We start from the raw sequence: 25,672 nt of genomic DNA on the forward strand, positions 1-25,672 counted from the left end.
TTTTACGCTTCGCATACTCCTCTACCTGGCCTAACCATGTATTCATGACATCTTTGGTTTGGTTTCAAAGATGCAATATCAGGTGAATTTAACAGTCAACCTGTCACTCACAATATACCTCAGCTCTCGCCAGCTGTTGTTTCTCCTAAAGAAATAAAAAAACAAGAGCATTTTTACTTGTTACATTATGTTCACCCTTCCTATGTGGCAGATTTTTTATTCATAACATCCATTGCATTGACAATATTAGCATTAATTAGCATTGTAGCTATGGAACCAGTGGGTTCCCCTGGGCTTTTTCAATTGGAATCCTTCATCCAGGTGATATCATGGTTACATGCTCATTATTGACTTGCAGATTGACTCAGAGTGCTCTGGTTTAAGGCGGGCGGGATCGAAATTGTGGAGGAACTCGGGGCCGGGCCTTTGTGGCGTTCCTTTCTCTAGGGGGGCTTCGTTTTTAGTGCACAGAAGCCTCAGGCGGATGTCTTGGCTTGGGATGCTCTGTTTGTGCTTGGCAAATATCAACAGGTGGACTTGTTGCTGGCCGTTTGTCAGTCTGCTGTCTTTGATGGCACATTGGGATTATAGCAGTGACTGCAAAAAAAAAAAAGTGTAGTGGAACGTATGGTGACGTAGTATGCACACAATTCTGTCCTGGCTACTCAAGGTATGGGAGTCAAACTTACTTAAATCGCATATTTTACGACTCGGGAATTGCTTGGTCAAGTGTTAAGAAAAACTTGACTTGACTTTGAATTTAAATACATGTCTTGTCATTAACTCTTGCCTGTATACATTTGAAAACCCACATATTCAATATATTTGATCATTATTTTGATTTCGATTTTTTGCTTCATGTGCATCATCAGTATCATGCAGAATCCAAAGACGATTAAAATGGCAGCCAAGGATTATGCATTTGATACAATCGTGAAAAAGTGTCGAGTAAGTATACAATAACAAAGTGCTTAAAGTACAAGTATCTGAACAAAATAACCTTGATATAAATTAGGTCTGTCAATTTGTAGAATACGACAAGAGTAAACTTAAGCAAACCTGATCAAAAACAGACAATTACAATTCCAAAGACTCTGAACTGGTTACCAGTCAGCTGCAGAGCATACCTAGAAAAACAACCAATATTATTATTATTATTATTAACAATACTACTACTACTAATAATAATAATAATGATAATAATATTTTACCATTTAAATTATATAAAACCGCAAAGCCAACATTCTTTCAGTTTCTCCCCCAGTGAGAATGTTTACTGTGACTGAGTAAATCAAACATGCAGTGCTGAGAAAGTTTTTGGCACAAATGTGCTAACACGGCACTCTACCGCCTTCACACCACATGCTCATCCTGATCCTCCCCCCCCTCCCCCCCACACAGACAGACACATCTCTCCTCAAAATAGCGTCTCTCCCGCCATGGGCCTCAAAGAGACAAGTGGATGGGCTACAATGACTTCCTCACAGCAAACAAGATCAAAACGTAACAGCGAGCAGGCGGGTAGGGGGGACTACTAACAACGTGGTCTGACCTTGAGGAGGCGACTTTACATTATTCATACCATGCATACAATTTTCTCTGATATTTTATTCATTGTTCTTTTTTACTTTTAGACAAAATGCAGTCTTACAGATTGCGAGAAGAGAAAACAGATGAGAGCGCAGCGACTTAAACAACATCACCGCTTTGAAGTGATTACTTCAATAATCACTCACAAACTGCTTGCTTATTTATTTTGTGCGGCAGGGATGAATCGGTATATGTGAAAAGAAAACTAGTTGAAACATTTTGATGAAAATGCAAACAATATTTGGAATAAATAAAACGCAATGGAACAGAAATACACAACTATTACAATGTTTTTAAAAACATTAGGAAACTCATTCACATAAATACAAAAATTAAGATCAAACAATAAAACAATATACATTTATAAAATACAAATACAAAAGTAATGCACAGAATACACATTTGTGAATAATGTAAAACTATTGTTAAAAATGTCATAACAGCCATAACAAACGTCATAACAAATATTAGAAAAAGTATTGACAAAAATGAAAAAATATGAGATAGAATTGCAAGTATGCAAAATATATGTGTAAAAATATTAGAAAAAAGGCATACATAGAATATAATACTTTGAAATGATAACTTGAACAAGCACTCACAAGTTGCTTTGTTATTTTTTTATTATTTGGGGTGCGAAAATCAGTTGGAATGTTGAACTGCCTGCACTCGTCATTTGCCCCGGACAAATGTTGTAATTAGAATAAAAAGCAGCATACAGGCCCCTAAAAACAGGCAAACCTTCAGGGGAATTAAAAAAAAATGTTTTTAAACCTTTTTTCAACGAGACAGAACATTAGGAACAGTTTCCTATTGTTACTAAGAAGAAAATAATAACACATAGTAAATGCTCATTATGTGAAGTGTGTTTTCCAATTATCAATCATGTATTTAAGAACAAATTCCAAAGTAGAAATAATTCAGATGAAAACACAAGGGCCATTTCACAGAATCATGGGACTTTGCTAACGTTCTCAACAAAAACTTGAATTACCACTAAAATGTGTCTTGGCCCATCTTGGGCAACTTTTAATGTTGTTTTATTTGTGCTGAACATCCTCCTTTGGTTAATTATCAGGATTGACAGTTATGGGAGGGAGATTTTTAACATAGATTTATAGCCAATGCATGAAATCAAGACAAATCACAATCATACTAGTAGGATGTTGACACTAAGTACATTAGGGTGATTTAACAAAAAAGTTGCAATATAAAAATAGGATTAAAAAATGTGCTTTCAATGCATAAATCATCTTTGTCTTTCAAACTTGCTACAGCCTGCAAGGAAATTGCCCATCAGCAAAATCTGATAGATAATATGTATCTGAACACCCAAATTAAAGAGCATTATAATTATAATACCAAAATGTTGGCTTAGTTTGTGAAGAAAATATTAATTTGGTTAAAAGGTGCGTAAAAACATTTGTTGTTGGAATGCAAAATATATTCATCCATCAATTTTCAACACCGCTCATCCTGTTCGGGGTCATGGGGTGTACTAGACCACCTGAGATCGAGAGAAAGGCAGACTATACCCTGAACTGGTCGCCAGCCAGTTGCAGGGCACATAATATAGCGAAAAAAATGTGAAATAAACATCCTAAGAAGGAAGAATGGAAGAAATAGTCTGCGGGGACTCATTCGAGTTCAGAGAGGAACGTGACCCAAATCTATCAGGCGTCACTTGAGAAAAAAGAACTCCTCTTTGACGTTTATGACAACATGGTGGGAATCATTCTGTTAGTTTGTCTTTCAAGTGCAACCAAGAAATTCCAGTGAGCGTGCAAATTTATCATGTTCCTCTTTTCTCTGTCACGTGGTGTTGACAAATACCTGAGCTAGCGTTTTGTTGAAAGCGGCCTTCTTTGTTTAATCAAGGTCTGATTTAATGAAATGACATTTAAACATTCATCATTGCAATGCATCCATTTTTTAGTACAGCTTGCGCCTATCCTGTCAGAGAAGAGGGAGAGTACATAAATAGTATATAAACTGACCCCGGGCTAAAGGCAGACCACACCCTGGACTGAACATTCACAGGGCCAGCACCTTACTAAGATCATCACCCAAACATCAACTAAGCAAACAAAGTATGAATGAATTAAGAATACGATTTAATAACGACTAGTATAAACATTGTTCTGTCATGCTTAATACAACATGATTCTGGCTCGTATTATATCGCGACTTAATTCTGCGTTTTTCCATTTTGGTGTCATGCAAGGGACTAGCCCAGCTCGCTGTCAGACATGGCGGATTAACAACAGATTAGCGCAGCGCCCGCGGGGAAGTTCAGTCACGTGTGTGCCGCCATATCACTGGGAGGGAAACGTCAGAAAAATGACAAGTCATAAAACATGCATAGCCAATCAACCAACTGTTAGCACAGTGGTGTTGCAAAAACACTGGGATTCGTTTCAATGCTTAAAACGGGTGTTGAATGGCAGTCTCGTGACTATTCATTGGCATGCAGTTTCATAGCCTGCTGCACATTATTTTTAGCTGAGAGGCCACGAGAGAAGTGGGCTTTGTGGGTCGGTTATGTGATAAAGTATGTCACACCTTCAGTGTTTTTTTTGTGTTTTTTTTTTGTGAAACAGAGGCACCCAAATAAAAGACTAGACAAGAATTTGAAATAAAGGGTTGGTAATTTTGGCAATGTTATCAAGACACAAAAAATTCCAGGGGCAAATTCTATATAAAGCCGTTGTACCTCCAAATTCCATTAATTGAAATGAATCAAGACGTTTAGACTGAAATAAAATTTCTTTATATCCCAAAACATGTTATGTTCAATGATGTCTGAAAACTCTAAATTTTACAATTGCGTCTATGACTTTGTTGTTGTGTTCATGGAGGAATTACCGAAGGACATATTTTGGAATATTTTTGGAAGTAAATTACTCAGCAATGGATACACTGTAACATAATTAATACAACGTCAAAACAATGTTCTTCTAAAGAACGCAAGATATATGTCGTTGTAAACAAAACGTAATTGGTCTTTTATGAACAAATCATCACACACAATTTATAGTTCAATGAATTTACGGTAATGTATTACCGTAATTTTCGGACTAAAAGTCGCTCCGGAGTATAAATCGCACCAGCCATGAAATGCACAATAAAGTGAAAAAAAACATATATAAGTCGCACCGGAGTATAAGTCGCACTTTTGGGGCAAATTTATTTGTCAAAATCCAACACCAAAAACAGACATGAATCAGCAAAAACAGGACAAACGATACGGTATGCTAACGTGACATATACACAAATGAAGAGCTGAGAACAGGCCTGACATAACATTCAGAGATATTCAAGTAAGTATTACATAAATAACACGTTTAGAAAAACCATCTGTGTCACTCCAATTCATTAAATCCATCGATCTTACTTTATGTAAACAATGCCGCGTATGCGCCGCATATGCTGACGTCGGACCCGTTGTAAATTGCATTTCTAATTATTCCACAGACCCATATAACGATATATAAAGTATATTTCAAATAACTATCATATTACAACAGTATTATCAAACCATCTGTGTCACTCCAAATCATTAAATCCATCGATCAAATTCCTCCTCCTTCATGTCAACAATGCCGCGCACGCGCGCCGCACAGATCTAGTATATAACTGGAGCGTTAACAAAGTACCAGGAAATACGTGGGTTTGGGAAACAAGAGTTTAACGAGCCAACAACTACTGAAGTTCCAGTCACGGAGGTGGAAGAGAGCTCCATAAATAGGACCGGGCGTGCATAAAAGCCATGTCCGAGCCCCATCCACCGTCCCTGGACAGCCACTCGGCTGAGCGCCGGCCCCCGACTTCCATCCACGGAGGTGAAAGAGAGCTCCCGTCAAGAAGGACCGGGCATGCGTAAAAGCCATAATAGTTTTTCAAACCTTCTGTATCACTCCAAATCATTAAATCCTTCAAACTCTTCGTCCTCCGTGTCACTTACAAACAAAGCCGCTAATGATGCCGGTAGTACGTGGGGCCCTTCGTCATCTTCGTCATCCCGTGATCGAATCCTTTACCCTTTATGTAAACAACCGCCGTGCGGCACGGGTGACGTCACTAGCAGTTCAAATCCCTTGCTACATCGCGGTTCGTTTATCGCGGTTTCACTACATCGCGGATTTTTGAATTTTAAAAATTTGTGAAAAAAATCACATATAAGTCGCTCCTGAGTATTATAATTCGCCCCCCCCCCCCACCCAAACTATGACAAAAACTGCGACTTATCGTCCGAAAATTACGGTAGTTCTGGAAACATCAAAGGCAATTTAAAATCAAACACCTGTTAAATGTTTTCGGGAATATCAAAGAAAAGTTTGAAGTTTCTATAAATGTATTGTAGTATTAACCCTACATGATTTTTGGAAACATTCCATTGAACACGTGTGTGAAGTGTATGTGTGTTTGTGTGCGCGCCTGTGTGTGCGTGTGTGTGCCCGTGCGTGTATAAACATCAATTATAAGTTCATCAAACAGATATGTTTATATCTTTGTTTTTTGCTGAATGGCACAGAATTCATATTGAGCTGCCTTGAAGTTTTCTCTAAACTATTCAAAGCATGTTATTCTTCAACAATCTACACATGCTGAGCACCATTTATAATGTTCTCTGGCATCTTTATGTCCACAAGAGTTTGGTGATAAACGGGTTCCTAAACATGTAGCTCCTTTCCAAAACAAGCAATTAAAATGTTGACAACAAGCGATTACTCTTCCTTATTTAATTGCTGATTTCATCCATTTGAATAAAGCAAGACATCCGCAAATCTCAGTGGCTCGATCCCAATGCAGTGGTGCTTGTGATCCAGAGGATGGGGCTGAAGCATTAACCACAGTGCTGCCGTGTTGCTGGGCACATGCCCTCCAGTGCTAATGATGCTGCTGCCTCTCTTTGGTCAGTAAATGAAATTCTAGCTCCCATCGAGACTGATAGATGAAATACATTTCCGAGTGGTCCAAAGTGCAACGGGAAGCCCGGTGAGGTGTCGGGAATCTTTCATTTTCACTATCACAACGGATGTCATACATGCTGGGATGCCATATTAAAAATGTATACTGTACTTACCGTGAATTTCATGAACTCAGTATACTTATGCAATAGGATACGCCAGCGATTCCCACTGAAGGTATTATAAAGCGTAAATACATGTTTGAGAGCAAAGACAATCTATTCTTTTCAACGAGTCTTATGCAACTGCAAATTATGCAACATATGTACGTTATACAGTACAATTCTACCTTTACAGATAAAGAAACAAACTATTTTGTTCAACATCAAAGACAATTTAAAGTCTTCAAAGATGTCTTCAAGATACAGTTTTGTCAAACATTAAAGGCCTTAAGGCATTTAAATCTTCACTGACGATTTTTTTTTAGATATATATATGCAACAAAATTTCACAGAATGAACTAGTTCATACTTCTTGTTGTTAACAATATATTGCTGCGAGCTATTCATCTCAAAATATTGGCATTTCTGCATTGTTGCATTGTTGTTCACCTGGCATACAAACTCACATTGGTTTGGTTATTTGAAACAGCAGCTATGCGAGGCCGTTCTGTTATCTTGCAAAGAAATTCCTAGAAGCAACTGTCAATGGACGCAACAATTGTGAAGCCCTGTCATTGCTGATGACTTGAAAATTATGATGACTGATATTTATATGCATTAGTTATTTAGGAAAATCTGAGAAAAATAATTTGCATAATAATTGGGAATGCAGTGTACAAACCTATAGGTCACTGCAATGAACAACAATGAAATCTTTAATAAAATCTAATACTAAATATAAAAAAAAACACACCTTCAAGTCCAGAGCAATAAATTAAACTCAGTGGAATACAAAACAATTAGCAGTAATAGCGCATAATAATAAACAAGTAACAACTAACAAGTCGAAGTATCACTGCATAATAATTGACAGTCACATGAAATTTCTCGAACAGCCTGCAAGCCTGAATTTATAAACCCTTATTCCAATCAAATAATGATTTGTCATGACAAGAAACAGGCTGTAAAAGTGTATGTGATCCTGTCTGGCCAAGGCAGTCTAGTTGGATGATCAGACAGGTGGGCTGAAAATGCTTTGTAGATTCAGAAGATGTCTTTAGACTGAACATTACATAACTCTGGTCCAAAATTGAGTTAAAATGCAGAAGTAGTTTCAGTATACAGTAGTTTACTTTATATGAGTAAAACAAAGCTGGGTATGCACGTGTGTTCACGTGAACACATTGGGCTCATGAATAACTTATTAATAAAATGAGTTCCCCTTAATTGCTGAAAGAGGGTGCCACATGCTTATTTTCGATCCAAGCCAAGCTGCCTTGTTGAACCGTGTCTTGTTTGTGTTGCAGACAACTTTATAGACTTAAGATAGAAACAAGGCTGGCAGCAGCCTCGCTGTGAGTTCCCCCACATTATCTGTAGAAATGCATTGTTATGGAATTCTATACATGTCATTTTGTGATTCTATATCTGACTAAAATAAAACTTAAAACACACAGCAATGGCGGACAGATTGCGCCAATCTTGTCCCAGTCAGGTTGTTCCGATAAAAGTCAAACTTTTAGTTCCCTATCAATTTAGTTTCCAATGACCCTAACATACAGTACTGTGCATGTAACAATGGGGAAGATGTTAAACCTTTAGTGATCTGTCTTCGCACTGAACAACTCAGGTTGTTATTTTGCCGTATTTTATCGTACCGACTTATATAGCATGTTGGCATTTGAAAAATTCTGCATTCTGAAAACTCCGGAATTTGTGACAAGCAGGAAAACCTTTATGAATCAGCCTTTGCTTCTTATCTACTCAGGTTATGATCATACCACATTAGCATACCAACTGTTTGCATGTTAGCATTCCGCCAGTTCTATTTTGTATATGTCTGACAAAAAGTTTGAAAACTAAATCCTAACTGTACATTTGAACCAACTTTGCTTCAAGGCCACACTACCGAGGAAGAAATATAAATGTAATAAAAATATAGCAAGGTCCGGAATCCTTACAGGAAATAAATCCTGATGTCTAAATTACCCCCAAACTGGCTTTTTGAGGAAAAAGATGGTAAATGTATCACAAAACCACAGGTAGCACTCTGGGGAGTTATAGTCCTCTTCATACATGAGAGCAAGATGTGGCCTCTTTTTTCTTTCCTCTCCAGCATTGGCATCTTTATTAGCTTTTTTTTTTTTTTTCTCCAGCTGTTTGTGGCTCGCCTGAGACGGTCTGATAAGACGCACAAGCATCTCGAAAGGGGGGAAAAGCTCAGCGTGACGAGCAGGAGGAGTGGAATTGTTTGATGGAGATGCCGATTGGGTTTCTCGTGTGTTTTGCGGACCTGTCTTTCTACTGGAGAACATTTGAAGTGGGCTTTTTTCCCCCCTTGTTTTTAAGTCTTATCGCCACAACAATGCAGAATGGATTAAAGGCACCTGGGGTGGCTCACCTGGAAGCTCGCAGGTTTATAGCATTGTTGAGGTTCAATGTGAAAGCTGCAGTTTATAAGGCTGTATTAAAGTAATTGAATGTGTCAGCCTTCTCACATGCCCATACAGCAGTTACACTTTCCATCCTTGTTGTAACATGCAAGTAACCATTGTTTGTCTACATTCCAACCATTCATAAACCTAAAGTCTCCCCTCAAATATAGAGGTGGGCTTGCTGTCCCAGGGATGGGATTGACAAATGTCTATTTTGTGGATGAAGGACATGGGATGAGAAAGTTCAAAAAAAGGACGGGCTCAGCCTCAGGACTACTGAAGCGGGTTTTTGTCTGTCCGTGTCATTTTCTCATTCCGTTTCTTTACCCTCAGCTTGTCTGGCGGTCCGTTTCGGAACATGAACATGAAAGTCTGTCAAAGATATGGGTTTCCATTTCTGCTTTGTCTCGTGTGTAATCCGTCCATTCAGACCAAATGTTAAAAAAAAAAAAGTTTGTCTCTTCATGCAGGAGGTGGCAAAAGGAGATCTAAGTGAAGTAAAGTGATTTTCCTAAAATCCCATTGATGAGTGATAACCTTGACAAAAATAGACTCTGTTTGGTATTTAAAGGGCGGGTAAAGCGAGGATGGTTCATTCTTCACAAACTAGGCCAGTTCATGTATATTTTTTATCAGGAAAATGAAAAATGTTAGCATTTTGTTTTTTATCCATTCATCTTGGAGAAATGATGAAACAACAAATGCTTTTAAAAACACCCACTTTTAATAAGGAATAGGGGCACACACCCCTTCCCTCCATGTCTTGGTTTGTAACGTCACGGAAGGAAAAGATCACAATTTCCCCTATGGTAATCATTGCAAAGACTATCACTTGAATGTCAGATAACAGCGATCAATTGGCACCAAATTTTACATGGACAGCTCGATTTATGACTACTACTTCAAAATATCACAAGGATTAGCCTCTCTATGGCTGATTTAAGAGAAAGAAATGACCAGCTTCTTTGGACATTTTAAGCAATAGTTAATTGGGAAATTGTGATCGCTTCCTTCTGTGACGTAGTCAGGCTGATGTTTCAAATAAAGCAGACTCTGCTTAAAAGGTGGGTGTCATTAAGTGCACTGCCCAAAATTCCGTTAAATCTCGTCTGAATTATTTCTCAGCGGGGAATTGGAGCACTGACATTTTTTACGTAATACAGTTCTATCACTTATGTAAGTGCCAATGTTGGCTCGCTTTACTGTGCCTTTAAAAATCTGACTTTTTAATTTATAGTTGTATCAAAATTTACAGCAACATATTGTACATTCACAGGACCACATCACAAGATGTCATTTGCCGCCCTCCAATTGGGTGCATAGAGGAAACAACATCTGGTCACGGAAGGAGCAGGCAGCTGCCCCTCCCAGAGAAAGTGGCCATGAAATATTATTAATTAGACACGGGAGAAGCTTGTGCCCATGAATGTACAGTATACAAGCACTGAAATTGCAAGCTGCAGTAATCGCAGCCAAAGTTCTTGTTAACATTTCTTTTTTAGCTATAAACAATATCCCAGAATGGTGTTTAATATATTAAAATACAATCTTGTGTTTGTCACGTATCCAGTAAACCGTCTTGTTTTAAGAAAGTACAGATTTTCTTTCCAAGGTCTGAACTCAACTTTGATTTCTTCTAGCTCTATCAGTATTGTTTTTTTCTTTTTTTTGTGCATTTACAAGATATGCAGGGAAATTAGTCTAACATTATGAAGCACACAACCATAGCAATCTTTGTTAATAGAGGAAAGGATTACTTGTTAGGCTGTTTATTTACAGTATATACACTGTATATACATATATGTATGACGTACATGGCTGCAACAAGTGTAAATGGATTTCCCACTCTTGGGACCAATCACGTCCTTATGTCGTTCTATAATCTGCTGTTGAGCCTCAGTGGAACATATGTAAGCAATGGGAGATGACACTAAGCTATTTTCACCAGTTGTGTATATCTCAAGGTGTGAAATGGGTATTATTATTCACCCCATCCCAACACTGCTTAAAATACCCCAGCAGGTTATGTTTTTTTTTTTTTTTTTTATAATACATTGAAGCCGGTGGATAAAACAAGATATAAAAAAAGACATTTATCGATTGTATTTTACTTGGCAGTTTGTGACTGTAATTGTAATCTCAAATTTAGATTTCAGTTGAAAAATTTTGCTAAAACTCAGTTGCCAGGCTTGCGGTAGGAATACGTGTCGCCGTCAGCAGAGATGGAATCCACTACCTTATTAATTAGCCTTCAGATGCTGCAGGCCAACCAGCTAACACATTTACTGTAATGAGTAAATAATTGCTTGGCGGGTCTTGTGTCATCACATCTTTTATTAACAAGGTGACTTATCTCAAAATTACACTTGAACCCCCTCGAGTGGCAATATTAATTTGAAGCACAAATATTCTTACTTTTGTGTATATCCACAGGATTATTTCCGTTGTGGCTCAAAATGTAGGATTCTTATTTAACTAAGTTTTCATTTGATTCCTTCAAGTTAGTTTTGAATTGTCCAAAGACGTATTGACAAGGGATTGTTATCAAATAATTGGAAAAGCAAACCCAATTTCAATCTAAGTTCTTGCAAACGTTTAACTTTTGGATTTGGTCAAAGGTGGACTATTGTTTGTCTTGTTCCATGTTGATAAGCCAAGTGATAACTTTCGCTGCTTAATAGCAAATTCAGAAGTTGTCAATCAATATATGAACTCGGCTTGACAGACTGCAAGTCAGTAGAGGCTTTGGACAATATGGATTTATTTATTTCCACTATGGACTCAGTGGATGTCAGTCAGGTTTAGGCAGGGGGGGGGACTCATTAAGTAACTCATGATATTCCAATATTTTTATCAAAGTGATATCAAGTTGTAAGAAAAACATTTAAAGAAAACAGAATTGTAATGCATTATAATAGTCTAATTATGAACCAGGAGATAACTGTAAGTTACAATGAAAATATTAAAATTAAGACAATTTTGTTGATTTTGTGAAAACATTCATATCTCAAATCATTTTTCATTTGCCATTGTTCCATTCCGGCCTCCAATCAAAAAAACAAAACAAAAAGTGAGGGTAATGTTTTGCGATTTGCAACTTTATCATTGTGCTTTATACAAACATGATAGCGCACACACAGTATTGACGTAATTAAATAGAATGCTAAGACATCAAATACATTTTGCCACTGTTTTTGCTTCATTTCAATTGACATTTTGTCGCTTCTTCCGATGTGTGTGCCTTGGCCACCAGAGATTGGTATAGAAAGATACAATTTTAGTTGATCTTAACGGAGAATAAACATTATATGCCTGAGATTATTGTTATATTAATTGTCTGCATGTGTTGCTCAACTATTGGTGTTCAAATATCTTTTGCATGAATGGTTATAGTAAGTTTTAACATTACAATAGCATTGCTTAAGGCAAACCTATTTTTGATTTAAATGCACAACGTGTAATTGACTTTTTAATGTAAAGTTCTGACAGTAAAGTTCAACTGGGGGTGGCATTAAGTAGCTTGATGCCTCTCTTTTAAGCACTGTTTAATATCTGTCAAACTGCTGCGTGGTGTGGTGAAAGTTTAGTTCTCCACCACCATAAAATGCTCACACCTAATTTTTTTCCCATGGCAAGTCAAAGCAAAAAAATATGCAAATGATGGCTCGAATCTCAAACACTTCTTAACTTGGATCACCTGTATCTCGAGCCACCACTATAGTTTCTGTAGGAATGATGTTGGCTTTAAAAAGGCCTTCAAATTCCAGCCCAGTGTGAGTCCATGCCGCTCCGTCAAGTGTGTGCTCAGAGAAAAACACTTCTCCAAAGATTTAGCGCTTTCTAAACACCCTCCAATTGATGGGATTTATAACGGCGTCTCTTCATTTAGCTGCTGATGTTAATGGCCATCGGCGGGTATGTAAATAATCCACCGAGTGAGAATTATGCATGAGAAAAAGTGCTAATTAGCAGGAAGCGGTGCCTGCCCCTGCTGTGTAGCGTGAAACGATCTCATCCTCTGGTAGTTAAGCATTGTTTTTTTTTGTTTTTTTGTTTGACAACTTGTCTTCTGTAGTCCTTAACTTCGCATCTCACCGGTTTTTGTCCATTTTCGCCTGCCGTCCATCTGAGACTTCCATCTATGTATAGACCTGTCCTCACCTTGTTACAATATATACTGTACCTTATGCATAATTCAGATTTGTCTTCTCACCTGATTGCGTGACAGGTATGAATGCCTCCCCCTCTCTCCCCCAACTACGCCTACCTGCCAGAATAGTCCCTTAAAAGCTCTTCTCTGGAGTAAAGCAACAGTGGGGAGTCTGTTTGGACACTGATGAACCCCGTAGGGCTGGTTATTCGACTGCCAGGTAACCAGGTTCTTAAAGTGTACATGCACAAAAGGAGAACTGTTGCGTGTATCACCCCACTGACAAACCACTCTCACAAGGTCAATCTCACGCGGCAAAGTCATTCTATGTGGCTCGAAGGTGGCAGGCAACTGATCTGTGGTCTGGCCCGAAAAACTGGAATCAATTGATAGCAGATTATTTGACTCCCAGTGGATGCCAACATTGTTTTGTGACTCAGGAAAGTAGTAAGCACATTTGCTGAACTTAGCCATATTGTCTTTGCCCTTTCTGAAATTTCCTTTGCAAAGTTTTAGTGTCTAAGCATGCAGGAAAACTCATAGAACATATCAGGTTTGTCAAAAATCATAAAAATGTTATTAGTTTATGGTGCCATTTTTAAAAAATGGCTTTGTGGCGCCCCCCTACAAAATTTCAAAAAAGCAGCTCCGGTTGTATGTTTCACCTAGCTCAAATGGAGTGGAAATATGCCATTCTTTGGGGTTCATGTTTAATAAACAGTAAAGTCCACTTGGGGGTGGCATCAAACGGCATGAAAACCCGTTTTCCATATTTGCCAAACTGTTCATATCTCAAGGCACTGCTGATACATTTTCAACCAGACAATTGTGTTTTCCTTGAAATATTTCTTGTACCTGCCGTTGTTCCGAGTTTTAAGAAAAGCTTTTTGCAATTTGAAGATCCTCCATAACATCCAATATTGTTTTTTTTTTTAGGTGCACCTGAAATTAAAGTAGAATGTTATCATTTTGTTAACTAGCTTCCTTTGTAAGAACCCATTTCAGTTTTCAGCCTTCGATGAAGTTGACGTGGGTTTCAAAATTAAACCAACACGCATCACAGGTCGCTGAAGGACATCACTGTGAGTGTCGAGATTGTGAGACTGTGAAATCATTTGCACATCCGTGTGAGTGGGATGATACAATTGATTTCTGATAGAATTGAGTTTCTCCTTTTTTTTAAAAGTGTTCTTGGAACAGATCTTTGAAAGCAGACTCTTTCTTTGTGCAGAGAGCAGGTAGTAGTGACGATGATTTAATAAGGGACAGGGTTGACAAGCACCTCATTCTGCCATCTGTCACTGGTGAAAGACGGGCGTCCTTAAGAAGCAGTTTGTCTGTCAAGATGCTTGACTTAACTCGAGAAAGCTGCCATGTAGGCATGAAAGCAAAATCAAACAGAGCTGAAGCAAGCAAAGCTCCCCAAAACTGTAAGGACTTAGTTTTAAGGGAGACATGCAATTATTAGACCTATTTGTGCTTTGCTCTTCAATCACTTACATATGACATTGTAAATATAGTTAAGTATTATACTGTATTTTCTCAGTTTAGTGTTTGCCACTTAAATTGCTCATCTTGATGACGTTAAGCCTGTTTTACTACCAGACAGCCATTTTGATTCGTTTCTTTTTTTGTAACGTTTTGAATTTCGAGTTGCCCTGTGTTGTCAATCTGAAGTCCCGCCAATAAGTTGAGGCTGTATGTCATTCAAACCCCATCAAACCCTGACGCATTCCGAGACTTCTTTTGTGCAGCTTTGCGGTGGCGGTCGCCTAATGGCTCGGGCGCAGTGTTCTGAGGTCATTTTTCACCTCGCCGAGTGTGTTTGAATACACTGGAGACGTTTCAATTGAATAGACTTCAGGGCCTAGTAATCCAATCAGCTCTGACGATCTTCTGAGCACTGACCAAGGCTCGCCCCGCTTCCCAGAACACGGCCTGTTCAATTGAAACTAATTAGAATGAATGTTGGAGAAGTTATTTGGGCGATTGAGACAAATAACCAATCTGCGCTCTTCAATTGAATTGTTTTGCTCTGGCGGCCCGAGCAGCCAATCAGGACCTGGACACCTCTCTTCTCTTCCCTGCTGACTTCTGATAATGACAAGACAACATGCAGCCGTTTGCGAAGGAAATAGTTTTTTTCTACCCCTCTGCCGCCTCCCCAAATTTAATTAAAGCATTGCATCCATGTTTGGATCATCGTTTTCGCTCAGCTCGCAGAAAGAGAGAGGAATATTGATTTGAATTCAAATGAATGGGCGTCCTCGCCTTTGCCAGCGTAATGAAGCAGTGTAATGAAGCGCGTAACGTCCATGTTCCGTCATCAACTTCGTCTGATTGGCACCTGTCGGAGAATCATATCGAGTGGCGAACGCCATCTGTCTTATTAGTGGAGAATGAGGCCCGATGCTAATTCCCTCCCCTCTGTCAATTTTGACACGTCCAAACGAGACGACTTCTGTTCCACACAGAGATGAAATAACACTGCATGCCATCTTGTGGTGGATAAATTGCAACGGAAATCTTTATGGTGAAGTCACATTCAGACTGCTGAGATGTTAGTCACAAGGGCCAAACTTATAGTATTCCAGTTAAATAAAACAAAGACTGATGAGTAGGAGAGCAGGCAGTCGTCATTCACGCTCACAATTACACCTACGGACAACTTGTAGTGTTCAAACGGCCTATCATACATGTTTTTGGGATGTGGGAGGAAACCGGAGAACCCGAAGCAAACCCATGCTGGCATGTGGAGAATATGCAAATTCAACACAGGAAGGCTGAAGTTTAATTGAAACCTGCGGTGAACTGTGAGGCAGATGTGCTAACCAGTGACTCACCGTGCCTTCTATTTCTTGACTTGATTTATTCCATTTCTACTTTAGCTTATTTGACAGTCTTTGAATAGTTACTGCTGGTGTTTGTCTTTTTTTTTTTTTTAACAATTGATGTTGCACATCCCCAAAAACATCACCCTCATCCCTACACTTTGGCTTTTGGCATATTGTTATGTCCTCATATTTAGTTATTTACATTCGTTGCCAGTAGGGAGAGCCCTGGAGTAAAAGTGTCAAGACAATGGATCCTCTGTTCCTTCATCTTGTGGTTGACTTGTGCGAAGCGGGATGACGCGGCATTGGGATGAAACAGTGGAACGTTCTCCCCACCAGGGAACGGCAATCCTTTAGATCTTTAATTAGGTCGAGAAGAAACACCGGAAAATGTAATCAATCCTCTGACCTCTGAGCGTTTTCCACAATAACATGTATACTCCGGAGGCTGGATTATTATCAGTATTCTATTAATTTTTTTTATTTTTATACATACAGTATATGAATATAATTATTCCACAGGTAACCCATCCTAAGACGTCGTGAGGAATCTTTTGTTTACCTTGATCACACCAATTCAAACAACAATGGATGTTTGTATTCCAGATGGAAAACAGTCCTCATTTCGCACAAAATAAAGCGGTTAGAATACATTCGGTTTTGCGAGTGCCAATTAGTAACTGAAGCTCAAATGTTCTCTATCACAGTAGACATTCAGGGTCAAATGTAATTTCTTGGACCAGGGGTACAGACGCATGAGCGGCAAAGGGACCTTTCAAAACAGTCCTGGCGTTGAAGGGGCTTTTCAGCACATTGTACAATAAGTAAATAAACATAGAAATAAATAAAAAAGAAGGCTAGAAAGAGAGAAATGAATATTAAACAAATAAACAAACAAATACAGGGCAGAAAATCAAAGGTAACGACTAATGCGCAAACTGTATCCCAACATCTACTACTTGTAGTTATTATCCATGCACAACATGAAAATGTGCATGGACTGAAATTCACGTTTGAGATGTTAACAAATATTTTATTAACATTACAATTTGATGCATCTCCACTCAGAAACATATTTAAATGCAAAAAATGATGGGATCATGGGCATATTGAAACCCTAAAAAAATAGAAAAAAAAAGAAAAATAGCCAACAGTAATTTCAATCATTAATATGAATCAATAATAAATCTAGAATAAATCAGACTTCAAACCTGTTTCTAGCCTTCTTTGTTCTGAAAAACATCAAGGCCTCAAGAGAAACAGTTACACCAACACATCTCACGAATATGCAGAATGACAAACAAGATGTTGCAGAAGACTTAGTCATTCATAAACTGAGAGTGAGCTAGAAGAGAGCCGGATCCGAAGGGTGAAGCGGGGATGAATCGGCCACACCTTACCTAAAGTTTTGGTTTAGGTCCGAAACCAACAGATTGCATGACATGCCAGGGAACCCCCAGGGATGATGTTGATGCTCAACTCAAATTTGAATGCACATGTGCGTAATAACAGCATACCTTGGGTAGGAAGAAAAAGAAAGTACAAAATAAAGCGGCCAATAGGTTTCATGATCCACCCAAAATTCTATCATATTGGGATGCACAATGACGCCTGCCGGAAATTTCACAAAAAATAGCTCATTTTGTTTTCAAGCAGCCATTTCGGGTGAATTGCTGGGCTTGTACTTTGACAAACACTAACTACTGTATGGAGTTCATCCATATGAGCCCCGACAAAAACAGGCATTCCAAACAGATGGATGCTGCTAAATTGTGATGCTTTCTTTTTCGTGCCTACACCATATAATCTGTGAAGCATGGCGTCAAACTTTGCCCATTATTTTTAGGCTTCTCGGAAAGTTAAGTTAAAAAATTCCAAACATTGTTTCCACTGTCTCTATTATAACAGGGTACAAGAAAAAGTCTCAAGAACTCATGCCTTCAAGCTGAACACCAAGTCCACTGTTTTGTTTTAAATAATCGATTTTAGAGCGAATTCCTGTACTCCCACTTTGACGCAATCCTTCTATGGAATTCGTCCAAATGATCCAAAGCAGGTATCACAGACAGGTGGCCGATACTAAATTGCAACCGGATTTTTTTTTAAATGTGTTTGCTATGCCATCTATGCAGAGAATGGTGTTAACATTTGATGATCCTGGTTAGTGCGAGAGCCCGAGCTTCCCTGCTTGCTTTAATAATGTTTATAAAAAAAACATAACAGCACAACCAAAACCTCAAACCAACTGAAAGTACATCGATGATTTTCCAGAGAAACAAACGTAACGGTGGAAAGAGAGAAAGCAAAACTGTGAAACCTCACTTGCGGTCTTGTGGGATACAGCTGGTAACTGTTTATCTCTTATCTCTGCCTCAGGAGTTAAATAAACTTCATTATGGGCTGTTTCTTTCTTTTAGCGCTGATAACAGCAGAAAGGATCCCTCGCATGTTGCACCAACATAAAATCTGTGCTTTAGTTAAAATAAACCCAGACCGAAAATGTGCAAATAAAAATGTGTTTTGTTTGCCTATCGGCGAGTTTTTTTTTTTCTTTTGTTGGGATGTGGGGCAAGGACTGGATTAGGCACAGTTTCTAATCAGATGTATGACACCAAGGCCAGAATATGTGCATATCTCTAAGTATTTATTGAACCAATGTACAGAAGAGCATCTAATGTTGGGCTACAAACTGACTTTCAGTGCAAGATTTTGTTTAGGTTTTTGCAAATAGTGTTCCCTCGCTATATTGCGGTTTATCTTTTGCAGCCTCACTGTTTTTTTTTGTTTTTTTTTGTGAGGGCAGTGAGTCATGCTTTTTACAGTCAAATACATTACTGAAAATAGAAAAACATACACGAAAAACATTTTTAATAATCACAAAAGCCTTTATAATCAGCACAAATCATACTGTAAATGAAAATATATATATAAAAGATAAATAATAAATGAAAAAAAAAGACATAATAACCCTCTCCCCAAAAAAAAAAAAGAAGCTCTACCTCTACTTCACTTATTGAGGTAATTTTTTTAAAACATAACTCCCACAACTACCGGGGCAACACTGTCTTCCATGTCATTCAAAATCCCTCCAAAAACACAGCAAGATGACTCTCAAGGGTATAATACAGTAAAGTTATCTGTGCTGTATTGCGGGGACGCCATCCATCTATCACAATAGTCTCTTTTTCTATTACATAAGCTACCACGTGCGTTTGTAACACTACCAAGTGCTGAATACATCCATCCTTTTTGAGGACACCAATTTAGTAACTCCCCGTGCATTTAAAAAAATTCATTGGTTCTTGTCGAGGAAAAAAAAACTGTTGTGTATTTATGAGATCTGTGTTGAAGTAGCGACTGTCTTGCTCATAGTGTTTCTTAGCAAAATAGTCAGCTTTGTGTTTTAATAAAGCTTCAAACTAAACTAAAGTTTTAAACTATCTTCATCTTTTACCTGAAAGGTTCAATTTTCTTGATCTGAATTGATCCTGGCTATTGGTATAGACTTGTTGTCTCTTCTTTCATGCAGATGAAGCGCTCTTGTCTGCCATCTAGTCGTAGACGTTGTTTTTACAACTTCCAACTGCTCAGCACCAGTAAATAGAGTAGAATTCTGAGTGCCAGTTGCCTAGGCAACATTAAGTTGCAAAGCTTTTAACTTTGATGCTTGCAGTTTTCATTCACGTCATTTCATTTCACTTTTCAAAGGCTCTTGTTCATCACTGCTCATAATAAGTGTTTAGTCAACTCATTTTGCCCCAGTGTTTTCCCGCAGGCGTGTGTCTTGCTGTCAATGAGCGTTGGCTCTTAATTTTCCACCATTACTGTCAAAACAAAAACTTGACCAAAAACATTGCCTTATGTTTCATGTAATTAATGTCACCATCTGGAATCTCAACTCTGTCGACAAGTGTAATTGGTTCTCCATTTGAACACTCTCACGCTCACTGCGAGGGCTGACTCATAGAACTAGTGTTCCCAAACAATTACCATTTTCCCCTGATAGCTGAGTTAGACAAGCATTTACGTGAACCTAACGACTTCATATCCCCCTAAAGACGCTCTCATTAGCGCTCACATGAGGAAGAGAAGCCCTGCATCACGTATTTCATGGAGAACAGTGAGCCATCATTATTGCACTGTTAGGCTCATGTACAGTAAAGAAAAACTCACTCTCACTCACTCACTCACTCACTCACTCACTCACTCACTCACTCACTCACTCACTCACTCACTCACTCACTCACTCACTCACTCACTCACTCACTCACTCACTCACTCACTCACTGGTCTGGTTTTGTCACATATATGGCATCACTCATCTGTATTGCGATGTTTTGAGAAACCAGAAGCAGCATGAGAGTAGGCAAGCAATCAAAGGAGAAATTAACCCCAAAATGTTCTTTGTAATAATATGTTCTATGCAGCTCAACTAGTCGAAACACAATGAAAGATCTGGAAAGCACATGGAAAGCCTGACTTCTGTAAGGGTGTTTGTCTTAAAAGCGTGACCCCTTTCAGAATCACTCACATGCGCACACCCAACCACTCCCACATACTACAATCACTTCAGGTTTTTTGTGCACTTAGTAAATTCCGGCGCCGTGTCACCCAAAGGTAGAACGTTGGTGAGATTCAATGGAGTGCTGGTGGAGGGGCTTCAAAACAGCTTTGAAAGCTTGACAGAAATCACTTCATTAAAGCATATTTTTACCATTACTGTCACTTTGACTTCAAGAGCAAATACTCTCCCTGCAATTATTCACGGGAACGTCCACCAGCTGTGTTTTTATCAATCTTATGACATTGTCTGATTTAAAAAAAGAAAACAAAAACGGATCCATCCCGGGCTGCGCCCTTGTCATGGTAGGTCCACATCGGCCCCACCTGAGTCGGGTAATCGTTGCTAACTTTATTAGGTGCTGAGGAAGAAGGCTACTCAGGGGATAAACACATGAATACTGATATCACTTATATAATGAATGCCGGCCTATTATTGATCTTGAAGGCTTTCATCGGCCTGTCGAATGTTAAAATGATGACTGTTCGTTCCACTGGCAGGTGTGCTTATGTGAAACTGTCAACAGATTGTGGCAACAATGGCCTTCGTTGTGGCTCTGTTTGAAGTTGTGGTAGTCGTCGAATCAATTGTTGTTTCAAGGTGACGTTGCAAGATGGGATGTGTTAACTTGGCATCCCGCACAAAACAGAAATGTACAGCACATGCTTCATATACAAGTGACCTGACTTGTGAGTTTTTTAGATACGAGCTGTTTTTCAAGGATCAGTTTGTCAGATAGGAAACAACTCTTCAAAAAGTGGACAAAAGCTGTGTAATACCACTTTCTGGTCAAATTTAGAGTCCAATTAAACCTAACACTAAGACAATTACACATTCTGGACATAAATTGCTTACAAGTAATGAGAAATGACATAGGTGGGCCAATAAATATCTATTAATATGTGGTGGTGTTATTTCACTTTCAGCAACAGATATATTCTTTATGTGAGAAATTATCTGCACTTTGCTGAGTCACTTACAGAAGATATGAAACCTGTTTTGTTTGTGTCTGAATGATTGCATTATATTCGTGCACAACAGGAGCCAAGACGAATGAATAATGAAGCACAAACTGTTTAATTATTTACATTTTATTAAATTGTTATTTCTATATGTTTGCAAGAAGTACGCTATTATAGAGTGCCATTTTCTTGATTATAAAACACAGTTATTCATGATAACCAATTTGCATAAGAAAACGCAGAATCCCCCCCAAAAAGTGCCACATTCGTTGCACATTGTCATGGCTCCTTTTGCCAGTTATTTGTGATAATCGATGCACAAAACAAATAAGTCCAACAACTAGAAATGATCCATAGAGTAAGGCCCTCTGGTTTTGTCAATGATAAACTACATATGACTAGTTTATTTTTTTTAAGTTTTTGAATTTTTGTGTGGTGATGCACCACCACAGCATGTGTAGTCATCACCGAGGTCGCTACACTCTGCCGCTGCCATCGTTGTCGTAAACTGCATCCCAATCATCATTACAATCAGAAGTGAGGTAATTATTACCTCTGCAACTCCGCACACAGCGCAATCATCACAATTTTCGCACGCTAACAAAGTGACGCATTTTCATTTTCTTCTGACTGCCTACGTACATTAACGCCTCACTAGCAGATGGACACAATAGCCTGGTACGTCCGATGACTTTCCCTCCATGCTGGCTGTCGTCAATTATTCAACCCTTCAGCTGCCTGGAATCAGATTGTTTGGTTACACTGTAGTGGGCATTTTCATTCAACCGTGGCACATTTATTATACACAACAGAAATCAACAGAACTAATTGCGGGGAAAAAAAAGGGAATGAAAAATTAAAGCCAAATGGTCAATGTGCGAGTAATACCATGGTTTTGCTTGCCAATTACTTAAAAACCGCCACCTTGCACAATAGAAATAAAACTACCAGAAATAAGGCAACTGCATTGCAAGGGCAATTGGGAGCAGTCCCCCAGTTCATTGAGATGGAGCCATTCACAATCTGTTTTAATATTAGAATTTCATATTTACTGCAGGAGAAGGGATTTAAGTGTGAAATTCGTGGTAGGCCGATTGACCACTCTGAATTGTCCGTAGGTGTGTGGGAGTGCGAAGGATTGTTTGTCCATCAGCGCCTTGCTGGCAACATGTTCAGGGTGTCCCCCGCCTACTGCCCATAGTGAGTTGGGATAGGCTCCAGATGTAGTGTAAAACTGCTCTATTTCATATTTATTACAGAGCAGGGGTTTATTATGTTTGGACGAACATGACTCGTGGGCCTTGTGTAACAGGCTTTTTTATTGACCCATAGATTGAGCCAAATTGAGCCTTATGAATTCTGCCTAGCAACAAGTGATGAAAATATGTACTCGACCAAGAAAAGACTTTTGTAGCTTGAATATGCACAGAATGGCTCAATCTGAGAACCAGACATGACAACCACACACCATTGTGCTGCCCACTAAAGCAATCAATGATGAAAAACAGTTCTCCCACAGCCCCTGCTCAGTTTCCCTGCAAGAATCGACTATATTAGCTTTTCCGTCCGTTCACTCAAGACTTTTTGTGTTTGGAATTGAACGATTGCTTTAATTATTGACTGCTACCCCAGAGGAGAGTGGTTAAAGACCTCTTGAATTTCTTTATTTATTTCCATCTCAAACTACCCCCCACTTACATCCACCCCCCGCCAGTGCAGAATGGATCTATGGACTGAGGCATCCTGGTGAGATGAAAGTCTAATCATCTCACAAGAAAACAAGTACAAAGGCGTTTTAATTAGGCAGCAGCGCATGGAGAATTTGTACATTGTGATGGATGGCGAGTGCGTCTCCTTAGTGACAACTGGCAGAATGATAATCTGATGGTGGGGTAGGCCAGCAGGGTGACTTTCGCCACAGGTGTTTCGACTCAACTAGCAGGTAACTGGGCTCGTTTACCATTTATGTTTTGTACGTGTGGATAAGTCAAACTGTGGCAGGATAGTTACTATTTGGACCTGAATTCGCCACATCTGAGCGATGAGAAAAGTGTTGGAAGGCGAGCACGCCTTATTGAGAATATGGGTAACATTTAAATTTTGTTCATAACACTGTCATATGAGATGCAGAGAATGGCTGCGTGGACGTCATTGAAACTTTTTGAGTATCGGGAGGTGTGTTTAACGAGGGAAACTAGGAATGCGGCCCCAGAGGACTGGAGTTTGACATCTGTGGTGTAGTCCATGAAGATGGACTTGGGGGAGGGGGACATATTTTCAGTGGTTGAAATGGGTTGAAGTATAGCTAGCCACACACATTTTGGGGATGATTGATCCCTGCTATTTTGACATTATTAACCATGTATTTAGAATGATTCTGAAAGGACTTTGAAATAGTCTCCGGTACCTACCATACTCCCACCAAGACATGGAAGGGGTGTGGCCCTATTGCTTATTTCTAATAGCCCTTTGAGACTGCTTGTGATTTAGGGCTATACAAATAAACTTGACTTGACTTGACTAATGGACAGTTTTAAAGTCATTAGTTAGTCATTAGTCTATAGAGGTCTGATACATGATGATGATGATTATGATGATGAAGATGATGATGATGATTATTATTATCCATCCATTATTATTATTATGATTATTAAAACAGCCCAACCCTGTGGTGTCCAAACCTTTTGGAAAGAAGGCTCGATTTGATTAAATGCAAATGACATTGACGTGACATTCAGCTTCCAGTTGCTTTAATCTTTCACAGCGTTCATTCTCAGTCACCTTGTTGTTGCGTGCATGTTTCATTTGGTTGTATCTTTTGATATTGACTGGTGAATTGATATTGAACTGCCATTGATGTTGAATTCCTTGAAAACTGCCACAGTTTTTAAGCAAATTAGGCAGACTTTTGTTTCATATTTCAGTGAAACCAATGCGCTTGTCCTGGAAGCCGCAGCCCTCTCTGTCAACTTTTCTTTAGTTTGCTACAGTCTCCATTTTAAAAATGAGCAGAGCAAGGTCACACAGGTGTCATGCACCCAGGGTTCCGTTCGGAAATTCGCTTCGACACCAAACGGTGGTGTATCCAGAGAGGCATCACGCGCTTGGAGCGTATTTCTTCTGGTGAAGTATAAAATAGTTATTTGTACAAGATGGGGATTGGGCATACCTAAATTGTCAAATCTGTCCCAGCACTTTCTGAAATGAAATAGTATAAGTGACCGCTGTGCTGAATTGGCAACACTTACTGGAAAACTATCTCCTTTCTATTTGCAGCCATCTTATTAGTGTCAGCTGTGCATTTTACCTGCCAAGTGATTCATATTTGCTTCAATTTGTTGAAGTTCCTTTTTATTGACCGGAAATGAAAACTTAAGCCATTAGAAATATGAAGGGGTCCATCCATCCAGGTTTTGACAACTACTGGATAAGAGAGAGTCCTTTGAAAAAAGTGTGAGACCCTTGTAAAAGAAGGGAATGCGATTAGAGAAGCAAACACGATGAGGAACGTGTGGAAAAAAAAAATCAGAAATACAACATGAGAGAAAAACAGGCAACACAGCCCCCGAGCTTCGGGTCCTGATTGGTGGGCCTCCTTGGCTCTAGCCTCCCCTCTCATCTCAGCAGGGGGGCATCCCAGTCGCCAAGGCCCCCTTAATGTTCCCTGCTGCTGCCTGGCTTACATGCAGCATACGTAATTTCGTTTCTCAGCAGAACGGATGTGAGGAGTGTAAGTGTAGGGATGGCTTTTTATGTTCCTCTAGTTCATTATTTATATTTTTTATACATATTTATATTATATTTTTTTTACATTTAATCAGTTTCATGACGAGCTGCACCCTTGACACTGTTGATCTGAATTGTTTGATCTCAGTGCATTGTATTTTCGGCAAATCAAAATCCAATGGCTATGGAGTGATTTGCGATTAAAGTGAATCATATTCTTGATGGAGTGAATTGTGTCTTAATTTGCAGTCAATCGTATCATAATTGGAGTGACTTGCATCAATATGTGTCACAATCAGAATAAATCATATTGTACAGTAGTTTCAGTGAATCGCATTGTACT

General features: G+C 38.9%; 1 protein-coding gene across 2 annotated transcripts in view; it reads left to right on the forward strand.

Annotated features, from left to right (window-relative positions):
- Positions 1-25,672, forward strand: part of neil3 (nei-like DNA glycosylase 3) — a 49,963-nt gene that overhangs the window by 22,555 nt on the left and 1,736 nt on the right. Inside the window, exon 12 of one of the 2 annotated variants that reach the window (XM_085938257.1) lies at positions 8,818-9,185. The exons of the other annotated variant lie outside the window; for it this stretch is intronic. The gene's annotated coding sequence lies outside the window, so the exon portion shown is untranslated. Of the gene's footprint in view, positions 1-8,817; positions 9,186-25,672 lie in introns of those variants that run through there. 2 annotated transcript variants of the gene reach the window in all.

Source organism: Syngnathus leptorhynchus, chromosome 2, assembly GCF_054491065.1.
Source record: "Syngnathus leptorhynchus isolate UIUO chromosome 2, UIUO_Slep, whole genome shotgun sequence".
In the NCBI taxonomy this organism is placed as follows: Eukaryota; Metazoa; Chordata; class Actinopteri; order Syngnathiformes; family Syngnathidae; genus Syngnathus; species Syngnathus leptorhynchus.